This window comes from Agelaius tricolor, unplaced genomic scaffold (assembly GCF_023055355.1).
Source record: "Agelaius tricolor isolate 1412-34295 unplaced genomic scaffold, bAgeTri1.0.p SCAF_31, whole genome shotgun sequence".
In the NCBI taxonomy this organism is placed as follows: domain Eukaryota; kingdom Metazoa; phylum Chordata; class Aves; order Passeriformes; family Icteridae; genus Agelaius; species Agelaius tricolor.
Window position 1 is genome coordinate 1,792,119 of NW_027269291.1, and position 15,709 is coordinate 1,807,827.

Genomic DNA, 15,709 nt, shown 5'->3' on the forward strand with positions numbered 1-15,709 from the left:
TCTGTTGGTGCTGACATATGGGACTAATCACAGCCCCTTTAGGGTTGATGTTAAGTTTATCATTTTTACAAGGATTGAGTAATGTTAAATATCACTGTGGGCAGGTATAATTGTTATTTAAAAGAAAATTGATACCAGATATGAAGGATCATGTCTACAGCTGCTGCAACAAGCTGGTACTGCCTCTTTCAGGACAGCAGAGTGATCCCAAATAAAATCATAGAATCACCATGGGTTGGAAGTGACCTTAAAGATAATTTTGTTTCAACGCCCTTCATGGGCAGGGACACTTCCCAGTAGATCAGGTCACTCAAATAATCTGGGAGCCTTCTTGCTGTATCCAAACAAATTCTCATGTGCTGCTAAAAAAGCCTCCAAACTCTATATAAAAGCTGTGTAACCAAATATAATGTTTACATCTGCCTCAAGAAGCACAAGCACAAATTAATCTCAGGCTTTGGCATTCACGAATTCCATGGCCAAGATTAAGGGCTTGCCCTTGAGTTCAGAATGTCCATTAAATGGATCGTCACCATCTTCATGATTTCCTGTACTTTACTGATTCATACCCTTCTCCACAAGCAGATTATTATCAAAACCCCTCTAAGTACTGGGGAGATGAAACAGAAGGAATGAGAATCAGAGCAGGAACTAAGAGAAACTTCCAAAGAGCATTTCAACACCTGCATTTTGGGAGGCCTGTCCTGGAACATGAGATTGGATCAAGTGCAAGACCTGGGAATCAAAGGATGCAGCTCTTCCCACCCTGGCAGATGGTCTACCTTTAATTATTCTTCAGCAGCATGTGTTGAATACAACCTCTTTTTTTAAATTTTTTTTGGTAAAGAAATGGACTTTTGCCTTTGCCTTCCTATGAATGTTCCCATACTGAAAATTCCTGTGTAAGAAACCGTGGATGGGGAGGTCCCCACAAAACAGGGATCTATCTGTAGTACACCACAGCAATTATTTTGCATCAGAAAGACCAAAGTTGGCAAAATGAACATATGATCAAATTCCTGGGCAATATCAAAAAGCACTGGCTGCATTTCCTAGTTATGGGAGCATAGGAGTGGGTTGCTTGGTAACAGCTCCTGCCACGATCTGCTCGGAAATCAGCCTTAAAAGCAACTCCCATGCCATTGCAGCGTTGCTACAGCAACATGCACAAGTGATGGATCCCAAGTTAGAGACACACCTTAAGCAAAAATATGTTTCCTGTCATTTTAAACACTTTCCAACCCATAAATACGTGGTGTCTGCCATTCTGAGCAGCTCCCAGCAAGGCTGGCTCCCAGGGGCTTTGTCAGCATTTGCAGAGTTTGTACGTGTAGGGAAGCAATTAGCAAGGGGGGAAAAAACCTAAACGGTGATGTCTGCAGCCCTGGATTGCAGCTCTTCATCAACCACTGAGGTGCCCACACAGCAGCCATGTCACTGCAGCCACACAGGGCACTCAGGAGCACAGGAGAGGTGTGAGCTGCACTGGGGCTGCAGCAGGGACCATGTGCCAGTGGGGTTCTGGCTTAGAAAACCCTTCAGGGGCTCAGCAGAGATGCTGCAGATCCACCTGTGCCTCACACAGGAGACATCTGCAGCAGACCAAGTGGAGGCCTCAGCCCATGGGTAGAGTACTCATGGGCTAGAGGGGAAGCCTGAGACAACTGAGCAAGCAGGGAGGACCAATTTTGCAGGAGGGCAAATGACACCTTTGGATGATTGACCATGAACTTGCTGTTCAGGACCCCTGAGTGATGCAGGATAAACAGCTCAGATGGAGATACCTGTGTGCAAGACACCCACTTTGATCTGAGAACCTGTCCTGCTGCTCTCTCAGTGCACAGCTGTAACACAGTTATATGGAATCCTGGAATGGTTTGGGTTGGAAGGACCTTAGAGCCCATCTCATTCCACATTCCATGAGACCAGGCTGCTCCAAGCCCTGTCCAGCCTGGCCTGGGACACTGCCAGGGATGGGGCAGCCACAGCTTCTCTGGGCAGCCCATGCCAGGGCCTCACCACCCTCACAGGGAAGGATTTATTCCCAATATCCCATCCAACCCTGTCCTCTGGCAGTGAAAAGCCATTCCCCCTTGTCCTGTCACTCCAGGCCCTTGTCAAAAGTCCCTCTTCTGCTCTCTCAGAGCCCCTGTAGGTACTGCAGGGATCTCTAAGGTCTCTCAAAGCCTTTTCTGCTCCAGGCTGAATACTTCCAGCTCTCTCAGTCTCTCTCCATAACAGAGGTGTACCAGCTCTCTGATCATATAAAACTAAATAAAGAGCTGCCATGTCCTAAAAAAACAGTCTGATGGGGAAAGCCTTTACTACAGCCATGCAGAAGAGTAAGTTTATTGGCTCCCAGGAGTAAGTCTTTGCCCTGAAGTGAAAGACTTCATGTCAGCCTTAACCCAAAGTGTGCTTCCTTGGCTCCAGCAGCTGCTGTCCACGACCTCTCCTCCACACAGAGACCCTGCCACTAAACCAGACACTTTCTTTGACAGCTTCACTTTTAAAGGACAGCTTCACTTTTCAAAGCCAGTCAGTGTCAGTGTACAACGATGTCAAGTCCATGTTCTTTTCACGGGTGGTGCTGGATCCTCAGGCAAGCACCAAGTGCAAATGATGAGCACAGACACAGAGCTCCTCTGTCTGTGCTGCCACACGGCAGTGACTGGCAGCTGAGTATGAAGGGGGTTAACAAAAGCTGAATTATTTTTCTCTGAAAACGTCTAAAATGGCCCCACAAACCCAAATTATAAAATAATTACACCCCGCCTTGAGCTGAACACAAAAAGGTTATTCACTACAAAGCCCTAGCAACCATCTTAGCCTTAAAGGAAAAGAAAGCAGACTGCCAAAGCAGTAATGAAATGACACACAACTGCTAATTTCATGTCTGTTTTTCAGAGGTCTGTAATAATAACCAGTAATTCCTTACAAAGCATCCATTCTTGTTCCCTAATTCCCACCTGAGGATATTGAAAGGCTTAACCATTCCCTGGCTGTATCTTTTAGGAAGATAATGTCCACTTATTGCCTTAAGTATAGGTAGGCTTATTATTTTTTAAGGGAAAAAATCAAGTTTATAAGGCTCTATAAAGTGGTCAAGTGAGTCCAAAGGGCTAAAGAGGACCAGCAATGACACCTGGACAGGTGGATTGATTTATTCTGTGGCCCAGCATGTGGCAGTTTGGTGGCCTCAGCACAGTGCTCCAGGGCAGAAGGTCACCTTGCAGAGCCTTGACAGCTCTGGGCAGAAAAGAATGAGACTTGCACCAAACAAAGCTGCACAGGTTTATGTTGTGATTAGCTGAAAAATCTAATCTATTTCATTGTCACCATTTGTGTGTCTTCCAAGAGGCCGTGTATTTATTACCAAGTAAACAGAGATCTGAAAATAATAGCAAAGACAGGCAGGATTAGGAAGAACCCTTCTAATTGTGCCTCAACACAATGCTACCACATAATCACAAAGAATTCAGTTCCAGAAGCAGAAATCTTTGTGCAGCTCCTGTGATCAGCCACTTGAGAGATGTAGCTGCCTCGAAAGATCGATCCTGCTGTCTGACTCGGGATTGACATTAATGGGTCTACTGGTCTCACCCAGCTGCTCTGATGCACACAGGAATAAACTGGGCTGCAAAGATACTTGTGGTGTCAGAAAAACACCAGACATATTCACATAAGGTCCCTGCTCAACATAAACAGATGCAGGCACATGAATGTTGTGCGATTAAACAGGAGGAGTTTCAGCGAGCAGCCACCAACAGATGGCTGCCACTCCTTGAGAATTCATCCAACACTCATTCACCTCCTCAGCATCCAGTGCAGGTTGTGCTCTGGTTTGAGCTGGAGAAGCCCTCAGGGTATTTGGGCAAGGCAGTGGCTGCACAGGCTCAGTCACTGTTTGAATTCCTGGGGCTCCAGGACTGAGCTCCTCGTTCTCTCTCCAAAGGACAAATTGTGCTCTTCATCAACAGGATGCAATGATCCATCCTCTGCCTCAGCATCACAGCAAGCAGCATCATCAGACCACCTCCATCATCTTTCAGGTGCTCCCAACACTAATCAGCCCCTGAATGTATGGGTTTGGTCCCCAGGGCCAATTTCTGCCTCATGTTCCCGAGGAATTCTGAAAGGTAACCTAGAGCACAACACTGCAACTGCTCTCACTCTATGCTGACTAAAAAGCAATTCAAATGAGCATTATATCTTATTTACATCTGAAAGAGCTGAAGTAAAATATTCTGTGCAGACTATGCATAAATATACAAAATTTCTTGTTCTTCACTAATGAACTATTGTGTTTAATAAAATTAATCTCATTTCACCCATGATAGATCTGGTTTAATTTTTGAAGCAGGGAAATTTATATATGTAATTTGTAGAATGGGGGAGCCAAAATTCAAGAGATTCACTTTAAACCAATCAGGCAGTTGTTTTATTTATGTAGCACCCTTCAGAAGAATTATCTGAAGGCACTTGACAATGCAAAAATAACTCCACTTGGCAAACATCCAGGAGGGTGGCTGCTGCTGCTGCTGCTGCCCATGGCTTCAGAGGCTGCTTGTATGGCAAGCAGATTCCTTAAGGCTGGCTTTTTCCACCCAAATTTGCTTTGTATCCTGAAGTTACAACTCCAGTCACTCCACACAGATATTTGTTGAGAGCTCAGACTCACAGCTTGTCTGTTGGCCAGCCCCAGCTGGTCTGTGGGCTGACAACTCACCTTCCTCCCCCATCATTTGGGATATCAGTATTCCCTCCTATGCTCCAGGCAGGGCTCTGATTTATTTCTGCATTTGAGAAGGCGATGGGAGGGGACAGGAAGCTGGCTGAGCCCTTTCTGCATTCTGCATGCACTGGTGTAACACTGGGCTGTGTGTCCTGTAACAGAGGAGCTGCAGAACAGACACCCTCGTGGAGCTGTGTAGAAAATACTCACACAGCGGACTCAAAAGCAAAGCCGAGCTCCCGGAAACACAGCAGAGCCTCAGGAAATGCTGCGCTGACTTGTGCCAGCAAGCCCTGCATGTTTTCATTATTTATAGAGAGCTGGAGCCGAGCACAGCAATGTGCACTAGGTACAATGCACTGAACAAACAAGAGGCAGCTCCAAAAATGTACGGTCTGGCAGCACCAAAGGAGCTCAAAAATCAACACAAAACACACTGGGATGCAGGGCAGCATTTTGAGTGGGAAAGTGCCGTGGAATGGGGTCGGTTTTAAGAACCATTTTTAGAAAAAATGGGCCTTTGTGAACTCTGGATTAGAACAAAGGGAAAAGCACAAAGCCAGTAACAGTGAGAAAAGAGGGAGAGAAGGATCGTGAACTGTGTAGGACTCAGGATGCCAAGGCACTATGGATACACATCAGAAGAGAGAGCTCAGCAGCACCTGGATGAGCTGGATTGTGGGATGGAACAGATCAAGAACCTGAACCTACTGAACGAAGCAGCACAAGATGTTTAAAACAAGGGGAAGTGAGCCCTGGCACAGCCAGTTCACTGTTAATTTTAATTTAGAGGCCCAACAGCGAATCTGGAGTTTAAAGCTGTGCTATCAAATGGCATGTCAAAATAAAAACAGTAGCACTGGCATTTAGATTTATGCATCGTCATACAGGATTAGTTGCAAATGGTTTTTTGCTATGTGGCTTTGTCTTCTCTGCATGGCTTTCTGAAGGAACTGCTGGGATTAGGTTCAAGCTAAAATTCATCTCAGCTGTCATAATCTTCACTACAAGAAGATCTACAAAGCATTATAATGAGATGGAGAGAAAGAGCCTCAATGGGTACAGTGCAACAAGTACATTTATTCTGCAAAGATTGATGCTAAGGATTTTTTCCAAGTATTTTACCACATTCTGGATAAAACCTCTTGTGCACCACAGACAGACTTGATAAACAAAGGCCTCCCATGAAAAACCATTTAATTCAGTCCTTTCACTAACCTGGAGGTGCTCCTGCCCTAGAGTGGGATATACAATTGATGACTGGACCCCAAATCCTCTCCTTGGGGAATGATATCCCTACAATTGTTAAGACCTTGATTACAGCATTGTCTTTGCATCTCTTATCTCCGCTCTGCACAAAATCCTTTTTGTTAAACACTGATGTCCCTCAGTTTCTGTGCTGAGCTTCTGGCCATGGCTAAGTAAAACCCACTCCAGCAATAACTGTGTTCAGAAGGTCAAAGGCACGGAATTGAGGCTTTGGTGTACACTGTGAGTACAGCACTTGTGTTTATACAATAAGGTGTGTATTTAAAGGTGAAAAGCAGGATGTGTTGAGTAGTTAACTCTCTGGTTCCCTGCTGGTATCACTGGGTATACAGGTTATACTAAAGGCTCTTCAATATTTTCTACTGATCACATACTACAAAAATATGTGTACTTCAGCAGGGAAAAAAAAAAATTGGCAATTGTTGGCATTGACCCAAAAGGCATCAAAGGACAGATCCTGAATGGCAGACAGTAAAGTCAGTGCAGAATCAGGTCCTGCAGCATTCCAAGAGAAGCATTGGAACAGGTTGCCCAGAACAGCTGTGGGAACCCCATCACTAAGGACAGGCCAGGCTGGATGGGGCTTGAAGCACACTGGGATAGTGGAAGGTGTCCCTGCCCATGGCAGGGAGGGGAACTGGGTGTTCTATAAGGTCCCTTCCAACCCAAACCTTTCTGTGATCCTGTGATTGTATGATCACTGGAGGGCAATAGCTCCTGTCTTATCACTGAAGTCTAACAGCAACAGGGACACCCTGCTTTTCCCAAAAAACTCAAACACCACCAGTGAACTGACCAGTTCCATTTTCCCTCTCTGAAAAATGCTGTCTCCAAGTTCCTGATAAGTTTCTCCCAACACACTTAACACCTAATTGGGGACAGGAAAAAATGGTTAGAGCCCGTTCTTTTCCTCAGGAAAGTCTGTCAATTCCTCCTTCCTTCTATAGGAGGGGTTAGTCCCAATATTTTTGAGGGAATGATGCTCAGCAAGTTGGAACAGGAATGTGCCATGCCAGGGGAAGGGAGAACTTTGTGCTCTCGCCTGAGACACTAGGTTGCCAATAAATGCAACACTTTGTCAGAGAGACTTTAAAACTCTTTCAAGCAATTCAGAATTCCCCTTTCTCTTCCCGAGTGAGGTGGCCAGAACAGGAGAGGTGACACAGCACAGAACTGTTGGCACAGAGAAGCCTGTCCCGTTCTTGATGGATCAGACTGTGCCCAGTGTAAGCTGAGGGTTTTTCCTTCACTCTACAGATTTCCCAGTGTATTTTGCATGCTGGTTTTGTTGGTTTGGGTTTGGGTTTGGTTTTGGTTTTTTTGTTTTTGTTTTTTTTTTTGGCTTAAGACATGTTGTTCAACAGAGCTTTTTCCATTCTTTTCTGGGAAGAACACACTATTTTGGGGAATTTTCATCCAATGACCACTAAAAGAAAGGAAAGCACAGGAGTGAAAATCAAGAAGTTCAATCACCTCAGAAGCACTGGCTTTTTTTTTTTTTAAGGAATACTGGATAAATAGGCTATTGTGGGGATTCCCCCCCCCCACCCCCAGCAGAAGTGCACATTTTTGCATACTTACACATATGCACTGTGTATCTACAGGACTCAAGCCAGTAATAGGCCCTCTGCTTGCAAAAATATCACATAAAAATGTTTAGTGGGTTTGAAAACACTTCAGGAATCACTTTCTGAGGCATGTAAGCAAGACACAGAAAATAAACTCCTCAACATCCACTGGGGTTTTAAACATGTGTTTGTCTCTCCTTCTAACCTTCCTGAAAACACATGAGGTGTGAGGGGGAAAATATATTGCATTGCAGTCAGAAGGATGTAACATATCTTCCTGCTCTTAATGAAGTTAATGCAGAGTTTATAACTGAGCAAAACCAGAACATGATTGAGTCAACCCATGGCACAGACAAAACCACAGAATATCCTGTTTATTGTTTTTAAAGTATATTTTCTCCACTCACTGCCTGAAGCTCCATTAAAATTCTTGAGGCCATACCAAAAGGAAATTCTGCCAAAAGCTGCCCATTAACAAGCAATTAATATACAAGCTTTAAAGTACAAGGTTGCTCATACCATCCCACAGAATATATTCTTTGCCTGCTATTTCTCACTGGAGACATTTTTTGACAGAACATTCTAACTCTGCCAGGGATTTCAAAAAGTAGGCTATAATTCTCAAGAAGAATAAGGTCTATACTTGCTCACTCTCAAAATACTTGATTAAACTTCAATCTTAAAGGCTGTTTTCTGGCCCAGTTAGCAACTGATGTAGTAACAGAAGTGACACCATTAGCTCTGCACAATCTGCCAGCTATCAGACCAGGGGAACAAGGCCATTCAAATATAAATCCTGAATATGTAATTTGTAACATGAAGATCTGGGGGATGAGCGGGGGGACTATTTGGGTTTGCACCATCAGCATTTATAATGTGGTCTCACTATATTCACCAGGCAATAAAGTTCTGACTAACACACCAGCATTTCTTTGGATTGATGATTGTCAGTGTGGGAAACTGCAGAGATGAAGCAGCAGCCTTTACAGAACTTCTGCTTCACATCTGATCCCTATGAGGGCAAGGCAGGCTGTAAGAAACAGAAATGGTTTTTCATTTCAATTCCTAGTCATAATAACTACTTTCAATGACTGACCATAGCTATTTATTCTTTAACCAGGATAGGCTGAAAGGTCTGAACTGGAATCCTCATCTGCTCAGGGTTTCCACCAACATGGTGTCTGTGCCTAAGTTCCTCTGTCCTTACCCAGCAGCTGTGAACCTGCACAGTCAATCCAAGAACAAAAGCTGAAGCAGAAAACCCCATCAAAAGGGCATAAATACAGCTCCACATTCCTCAGAGGACAAAGAATTGTTGTGGTTTTCTAAATAAAATACAGCTTATGACAAAAAACATCAAATTGTGTGTTTTGCCTGGTAAGAAATAGGCTGAGGCCAGCAGCAATTACTGGCCCATACCTCAGAGTCCAAGAGTGCTGGAGCTTCTCCAGCTGCATCATTCAGACCTGCCAAGTGTCACTCATTGAAACTGAGGCATATAAGTCTTTTGGCTTCAATCAGCAAAACCCAAAAGGCCTCATTGCTTCAATTCTGCAATACCAGGGCTCATACTAAGCTTAGCCCAATGACCTTCATCATGTTAAGGGACACAGAGCTGACTTATAAAGGTTTTTTTATGACAATGTGAGGTTTTGGGGTGAGCTGCTGCACACACGCTTTGCCCACTGCCCCTGCTCACATTGATTGTGACACACAACAGCTGCTACAGCACACAAAGGGATTTTCTCACTTCTCTGCCATTCTTGGTCCTGGCAAGAACCAGTCACAGGAGCCACATGTTGCATTAAGACTATTGCAATATTCTGATGGACCCACCCTTTGTTCATGTGAAGAATCCCTACCTCAACCTATTTATAAGTCTACCTTCCATGGGACCACTTCCATCTTTTAATTACACAGCATTTCATTAGTTTATTCATCAAAATGAACAAAAACTCTTGGGATAAAATTTAGTGCATCAAAGAGTGATTAATTTTAATTACCTTGAGACATGCATTAATGAAATGTATTTATTCTCATTCTAACCACTATGCCTTGTCTTATAATGAAATGTTTTCAAAGCATCTTACTCTCATTCTTTCTTTTCTGAATTTAAGTGTGGAAGTGTAGTTTTATTAAAGTACCAAGATGGTTTTAGCCTGCAAGATTGGATTTTAAGAACATCCTACAATGAAGCGCTACTATTCCTTTTTGTATTTATCTCCAGCTTTTCTCAACTCATTTATGTTTGCATGCCAGTATCATGCAAGAGAATGCAGCTTTAGAACATGTTTAAAAGGTTGTGATCCTCTAAGAATATATCAATTCCCAGATGGTTAAAAAAACCCAACTAAACCAGATGTTCATGTTAAGGTACAACTCTTAAAAGTTTCCCCCTAGACAGTGGGGAGGCTGACAGAAAGGATGAACACAAATATCATGGATGATGATGTTATCCGGGAAAAGGGCTGAGGTTTGTGTTCGGGGGCCTGTGGCCCGGAGTGGCCGGGTGGCTCCTGAAATTCCACAATACGCAGGATGCCTCCCAGACCCAAGCTGGCACCACGGCAAATCAAGCTGCTTTGACAGTGCCAAGGCCTCCTGCAATCTGCCATCAGGAACCTGAGCGGGTGAATTTTGTTTCCCAGGGAAAAGGGCTGGCGTTGTTGTTCGGGGGCCTGTGGCCCAGAGTGGCTGGCTGGCTCCTGAAATTCCACATTGCACAGCGTGTTCTTCAGTGTCTCAAGTAAGGGCCACAGTGAGCGTGTAAGACTGTGTCTGTCTGTGTCTGCTCGTCTCTGCGTGTGTGAGTGCATGCTGACTGGATTTAACCTTGTGTGTGTGACTTTTGCTTTTCAGGTTTTTAGACTAATTTTTAAATTTAGAATAAAAAATCCCCAGCCGGGGTTTGGTTCCCCCCCCCCCCCCCCCCCAGCTGGGTTTTTTTTCCTCAGTCCCGGTCGGTCTGTGAGGCGACGTTCATCACCAAAGTTTGGGTGTGGACTGTCCAGGGACCGGGGTTTTTGTCAGGCAGGAGGATTTTCTGGAGGCTCTGGGAAGCACATTCCTGAGGACCAATGATTGCTGGGGTGTAACTTAGCAGTTGTGATGAGAATGATGGCGAGTTTGTGTGGAATCTGAAGGGGGTGTTAATGGTAGATGAGTGTTGTTTTCTGTGTGATTTTGTTGTTTAGGGTTTCCTGTAACAATAAATCAACTTGTAATGAAAATAGAAAAAGGTTATCATCTTGTGTTAATATGCGTGTTGTGTTGCTCTGTATTGCTCTGTATTGCAGGGTGAGCACAGGGTGAACTCTCTCCTCCTTGCTGTGACACCTGGGCTGGCAGGGATGACACAGTGACCTCGGCCGGCCGATGCTGCCTGTGCCATCACCTGGCACTGACGTGTTTGATGAAAATCCTGGGATTTTTCTTCTGAGAAGCCTCAGAACAGAAATAGAACCAATAAGGATCTGCTGGCTGTGGAGTGTGGGCTGGAGATGGTTTAGCAACAGGGGCATCCTGGATTGGTCTCCTGTGCATTGTTTCTACTCGATGACCAATCACGGTCCAGCTGTGTCGGGGCTGTGAGCAGTCCCAGGTATTTATTATTCATTCCTTTCCAGCTTTCTGATGTCTCCTTGCTCTTTTTGTATAGTTCTAATATCTCATTTTCTTTTAATATAATGGAGATCATAAAATAATAAATCAGCCTTCTGAAAGGTGGAGTCAAGATTCTCATCTCTTCCCTTGTCCTGGGGACCCTCAAACACCACCACAATCACCGGCTTCAGCTGGTCTGGGCAGAACCAAATAAAATAAAATAAAATAAAAAGCTTTAAAAATAGAAAAATTAAAAATAGAAATAAAATAAAAAAACTTGTAAAATTAAAAAAATAAAATTACAGTTTTTATTTTGTTTTACATTTATTTTTGATTAAAGTGCTGTAAAGAGACATAAAGAGCCATAAAAGTTCCATAAAAGGAAGTGCCATAAAGCGTGACTGCCATAAAGCAAAACTGTCGTAAAGGTGCCGTAAAGCAACATTGTCGCAAAAGGTGCCGTAAAGCGCGACTGTCGTAAAAGGTGCCGTAAAGCGCGACTGTCGTAAAAGGTACCGTAAAGCATAACTGTCGTAAACGGTGCCGTAAAGCAAAACTGTCGTAAAAAGGTGCCGTAAAGCGCGACTGTCGTAAAAGGTGCCGTAAAGCAAAACTGTCGTAAACGGTGCCGTAAAGCAAAACTGTCGTAAAAGGTGCCGTAAAGCAAGACTGTCGTAAAAGGTGCCGTAAAGCATAACTGTCGCAAAACTGCCGTAAAGCGCGACTGTCGTAAAAGGTGCCGTAAATCGCGAATGTCGTAACGACTGCCGTAAAGCAAAACTGTCGTAAACGGTGCCGTAAAGCGCGACTGTCGCAAAAGGTGCCGTAAAGCGCGACTGTCGTAAAAGGTGCCGTAAAGCATAACTGTCGCAAAACTGCCGTAAAGCGCGACTGTCGTAAAAGGTGCCGTAAAGCAAGACTGTCGTAAAAGGTGTCGTAAAGCATAACTGTCGCAAAACTGCCGTAAAGCGCGACTGTCGTAAAAGGTGCCGTAAAGCAAGACTGTCGTAAAAGGTGCCGTAAAGCAAGACTGTCGTAAACGGTGCCGTAAAGCATAACTGTCGCAAAACTGCCGTAAAGCGCGACTGTCGTAAAAGGTGCCGTAATGCGCGACTGTCGTAAAAGGTGCCGTAAAGCATAACTGTCGCAAAAGGTGCCGTAAAGCGCGACTGTCGTAAAAGGTGCCGTAAAGCGCGACTGTCGTAAACGGTGCCGTAAAGCGCGACTGTCGTAAAAGGTGCCGTAAAGCATGACTGTCGCAAAAGGTGCCGTAAAGCGCGACTGTCGTAAAAGGTGCCGTAAAGCGCGACTGTCGTAAAAGGTGCCGTAAAGCATAACTGTCGCAAAAGGTGCCGTAAAGCAAGACTGTCGTAAAAGGTGCCGTAAAGCATAACTGTCGCAAAACTGCCGTAAAGCGCGACTGTCGTAAAAGGTGCCGTAAAGCGCGACTGTCGTAACGACTGCCGTAAAGCAAAACTGTCGTAAACGGTGCCGTAAAGCGCGACTGTCGTAAAAGGTGCCGTAAAGCATGACTGTCGCAAAAGGTGCCGTAAAGCGCGACTGTCGTAAAAGGTGCCGTAAAGCGCGGTTGTCGTAAACGGTGCCGTAAAGCGCGACTGTCGTAAAAGGGGCCGTAAAGCAAGACTGTCGTAAAAGGTGTCGTAAAGCAAGACTGTCGCAACGACTGCCGTAAAGCGCGACTGTCGTAAAAGGTGTCGTAAAGCAAAACTGTCGCAACAACTGCCGTAAAGCGCGACTGTCGTAAAGACTGCCGTAAAGCGCGGGTGGCGTAAAAGGTGTCATAAAGCTCGACTGACATAAAAGGGAGTTTGGTTCAGCCGTCTTTACCAGAGACTTTTATGGCTACAGGTTTTTAAAGCACTTTAATAGTATATCCCGCCGGGAGATTGCTGCCGTGGAGCTGGTCCCAGCTTGCTGGGCAAGGCTTGAGCGGTGTTTGCCGCACGGGGGGTGCCCGCAGCAGCCGCCCCGCCGAGCTCTGCTCCTCCTGCGACTCCGCCCCTCGCCGCCGCGAGTCTCCAGTGGGACACGCCCCCCACCTCCCCTTGCGACCGCACAGCTCCGTACCCGCAGTCCTGCTCACCCCTGCCGCCCCGCCCCCTGCACTTGGTCCCGCCCCCGTCCCCAGCCCCTCCCACCGCTCACGCCATCCCGTTTGTCCCTGCCGTCCCGGCTACCGCGGTTCCCGCCCCCTCGATTCCTGCCTCTACGAGCCCGCCCACCAGCGTCACCGCGGCCCCACCCCCCCGCCGTGTCCGCCGCTTTTCCCCCGCTACCCGCCAGTGCGGCCGCTCCTGCCGCCTCCCCAAGTCCCCCTCGCCCCCTTTGCCGCACAGCGGGGCCGGCGGTGGCCCAAGTCCCGTCGTTGCGGCGTCTTTGCAGTCCCCTGCGGCTCCCGGATCTGCTGTGCCGAGCACGCCTGGCGCGGCCGCGCCGCGCCCCCAGCGCCCCCTGGCGTTCAAGCGCAAGCAGCGCACCCCGAGCCGCCCACGGGCTCCGCGGCAGGGCAGAACCCCGTCCCTGCCGGCGTTTCGGCTCAATCCCCCGGTCCCGGCACGGCACCGCTTGCGCTGCGACCGGGACGCCCCAGCCCGCCCAGCCACCCCGTGCCGGCGCCGCGGCGTCTGCACCGGTGGCCGCAGCCTCTGCCGTGCCTGCCGCGCCGCCCCTGCCCGCCCGGCCAGCACCCACCCCAGCCCCCAGCGGCTGCACGCCGCGCTCCAGCCGCCGACCCTCCCACAGCCCGTCATGGCCCCCCCACAGCAGCCTCCCGCCGCCTCCACGCCGCTCCTCCCGCCTCCCGCCACCCCGGGATCATGTTCCGTGACGAGGCCGCCCCGCCGCTGCCCGTGGTCGCTTTTCCGCTCCTGCCGCCGCCGTTCCATGGCGGGCCGAGCCGCGCCTTCCCCAGCGCAGCTTCCCGCCTCAGAGCTGCTGGATGGCGCGGCTCCGCTGCCTCCCGCAACCACGGGCGTCCTGCCGTTCCCTTCCACGGCCGGAGCCGCAGCCCCGGCTCCCGTTTCCGCAGCTCCGCCACCTCCCGCGCCCGCCCGCCCGCCATCACCACTCCCCACGCATGCGCAGTTGCTACAACTCCCGCACCAGAGATATCACTCCGCGCCGTCTCATCGAACCACAGCGCTGCTTCCGGGATCAGCCGCACGCATGCGCAGTTCTATTTCCACGCCGCCGCCGCCACCGCCGCCGCCGCCGCCGCCGCCGCCGCCGCCCCCCCCCCCCCCCCCCCCCCCCCCCCCGCACTGCTTTGGCCGCCGCCGCTTTGGAGCCGCCCGGTCCCGGTTCCAAGCCGCTGCGTGCCGCTGTCCGGCCACAGCCGGCATCCCCGTGCCCTGGCACGCCGCTCCCGCCGCCACCGGGTCTGTACACGGCACCACTGCAGGCGAAACTGCAGCGCTTTGCACCTTGCACGTATCCTTCCGCGTCTCTCCCTCTGCCGGAACTTGAGTACCCGGGCACGGTGGCATCACCGAGAGATCCCTCCGCAGCGCGGGACCCTGCACAACCGGTACCTGGTGTGCCTCCGTGTTTTCGCCTTCCGCGCCTTCCTAGCACCGAGCGGGACTACTTTGTGTCACGATTCGTCCGCACAGCCACATCCACGCACACAAACCGTGCAACGAGGAGGGGGGGGCTGGAATATGACAGCTGCTTCAATTAGTACAGGACAGACAGAGAATTATTTCGCCCCTGCAAATGCCAGCCCTTTGATCCCAACACAAAAGAATTTGGAAAAAGAACTGTTCCCAAATAGCTCCAGAATCCGCCCCCCCCACCCAGTGTTTGGGACAGATTTCTCGACCCAAAATGAGACACTAAACCCTGCAAATTCGCCAGCATTAATCCCAAAATTAGAAAACTCACAAAAATCTTTTGATAATTTTCAACGAAGAGACTGGCATGAAGTCAGAGGCCAGATTTGCAAAGAAGAAAGTCTAAATCCTTTAGCTGTGCCTGTGTTATTCAGCCAGTAAGCTGCTGGCCCTAGAACACGGGTGGCTACCCCACCTCATGAGATAAAAGAATTGCCAAAAGCAAAAAGGGACGGTGGTATCTGCTCCACATCTGCCAAACACACAAGGAATATTTTGGCAAGGTGCCTCATGTTCCCCTACACTGAGCATCTTTAACCATTCTTTTCTTTAACATAACCCTAATCCTTTTTTTCTTAGTGCTTTTCACCACCAGGTGTCAGCAGTGTAGTGTCAGTGTGCCTGTGTGGTTTTCTGTTTGCTTTGGGGTTTTGTGATTTATTTTTTTTTTTAATTTTTTGTTGCAGTAGTGCTTTTGTCATTCTGTGTTAGTAGGATGAGGTTGTAATGAGCATTACTCTGTAAAGAGCACCTGCCTACAATGTGTTAATTCAACATTTTAGGTTCTGTTTATTTTTTCTGTATGGATCTATACTCACCCATTCTCCTATGGTGAAGTGCTCTGGGGTCCAATTACCTTTTTCTGTAAGTTAATTTTATGTGTCAGTGTGTATAGAAATGAG